The sequence below is a fragment of the Echinops telfairi genome, unplaced genomic scaffold (assembly GCF_000313985.2).
Source record: "Echinops telfairi isolate 266 unplaced genomic scaffold, ASM31398v2 ScPeMD7_7457;HRSCAF=8495, whole genome shotgun sequence".
Classification (NCBI taxonomy): Eukaryota; Metazoa; Chordata; class Mammalia; order Afrosoricida; family Tenrecidae; genus Echinops; species Echinops telfairi.
This window is the reverse complement of record NW_022111357.1, coordinates 17,750,224-17,752,561: the sequence shown is the minus strand read 5'-3', so window position 1 is coordinate 17,752,561 and position 2,338 is coordinate 17,750,224.

Below are 2,338 nucleotides of genomic sequence, written 5' to 3'. Positions count from 1 at the left end.
TGCCAGGAGAGACCAGCCCCTGGAAAAGGACGTCATGCAAAAAAGGCAGACCCTCACTGAGGAAGTTAAAATTAACCTTGGGAAGTCAGGACAGAAGGCCCGGGGAATCCCACCCATGACTGAGTGTGTACTGGGTGATGGGCCTTGTTTTGAAGCTGAGGTGGGGAAACGTCCAGCCCACGGGCTGTGACCAAACCAAACTCCAGTGAGTCACTGCTGGCTCAGAGCAGCCCTATAGGAGAGGATAGAACTGCCCCTGGGGGCTTCTGAGACTGCCTTTCTCCCTCAGGCAATGTAAAGCCAGCAAGAGTATCAATGCCAGCTAACATCCCACGCCCTGAAAGAGAAGCACTTCTAGCCATCACATTGAGTTAATTAAATGTTTCACCAGGATGGCCTTCCAATGATGTTATAAATATCCAATGGCCTTTGACCAAACAAAAGTCCCCACCCTTGTTTTAAAGTATCGTCACCAGCACCTATGGGGTAGGTGCTGTCATCTGCATTTTACAGGTGAAGAACTGTCACCTTCTCAAGGGCACAGAAGTAGGACCAGTGGAACCTGACCCAAAGCCCACAGTGCCCCTTCTCTGAGGATGGAGCACGTGGTTGTGGGGAGGGCCTCTCGCCCTAAAGAAGTGGGAGAGTTGGGGTGGCAGACAAAGAATCCGGAGCTGCTCCTGATGAGAGCCCTTCAGAAGTGGCAGTTACAGTTTCCATCTGGAGAGGAGAGAGACTCTGGGTTTGTCAGTATCCAAGGCCGAGTGGGCTCACATGGCAGAGCCAGCGATTTAGTGCACACTGCAGGCCTCCAGGCCCCTGCTTAGTGAGGAGTTGCCTAGAGACCCACCACAGCACAGCGGCAGAGAATCACGGGAGGAGGCTCTGAGTGGGGCCTTAAGGGGGTGGTGGAGAACGCTCCCCAGCTGGAGGAGGGGAGGCACTAATGGACCAGGGAGTGAGGAGAAGAAAGCTAGGCAGAGGCGGGGCATCCTGAAATGTCAGGCTGAGGGTGGACTGTTTGGGGCAGTGAGACCCTTGCCAGTCAGTGCTCATGTGCCAGGAAAGCTGGGCTGGTGAGATTTGGAAGTGAGCCAGAGGGTTTCAGAGCTGAGCAGTGACAACGGGGGTGGGGTGGTCGGGCTGGTGTATGAGGAGGCCTTCTGGTCACCCTCCGGAGCGGCTGAGTGTGGGGCCATCGCCAGGGAGGGAGGAAGCAGCGGAGCAGTGGTTGATATCTGGGCGGCGGGAGGTGTGTGGCGATGGGCATCTGGTGGCTGGCAGGAAGTCGAGGACAATGAGAGAGAGGACAATGGGGACTGTTGACAGAGTGGAGACTTGGAAAATGAGAGGTTTCAGGTAGGGAGGGCCAGAGCAGCTGAGGTGGGGATGACAGCAGGAGGGACAGGTGGAGAGGTCAGAATGGAGACAGTCACAGCTGTAGGAAGAACAGGAGACCATAGAGAACCCTGCAGTCCACCAGGAAGTCGGAGGCCCTCCAGGGGTTGAGGGCTGCTGAGAGGTGAAAGGACAGCCCAGCGGATACCGCCCAAGGGGATCAAGCTGGGAGGGGGGACACTGGTGGCCACTGGGCTATTAGGAATGGCTCGGGAAGGGACACCACGGCCACAGCGTCTCGCACATGTGACTCACCATTTGAGAGACAAGGAAAAAGAGGCTCGTGAGAAAAGATGGAAGGGCGGAAGGGAATGGAGAAGGCTGGGCCCTGGGCCGGGGCTGGAGGGCCGGCCTGCAGGTATGCCTTGCTGGGCCCTTTGCTAGGCGCTGGCTCCAAGCAGAGGGCAGTCGTGATGGGGTTTCTGTTTAGAGTCTATCCTGGTTCCACCTCCTTTCCCAGAGGTCTCGGAGGCACCCGCTAATCTGTACCCCAGATGTCAGGCCCGCCCTCGGGCAGGCTAGGCCAGGCAACATGGAATGAAGTAGACTTGGGAGGGTCAAGACACTTTGACCTGACCTCTCTACCCAAGACCAGGATGAAAACACACCACCACCCCTACCCCCACCCGCACACTTCACCATCCCAGACCCGCTTTCCTCCGGGGGAGCAGGGGCTCCCTCAAGAGGAAGGGGCTCCCTGTGGAAGGGGGGTGGGGGCAGGCCTGCACAAACCGATGGGACCTAAGGGGACAGAGAGTGGCTCTGCTGTGGCCAGTGCTTGCTGGGACACATGTGGCCATGGGAGAGCAGGGGCTGTTGAAATGGCCACAGCATGGGACTACATTGAATGGGGACACCTGGTGCCTACTGTGTAGCCAACTTATGCCAGCACTCTGTTTCCCTGAAAATAAGGGATTAAAATAATAAGTGATTCCACACT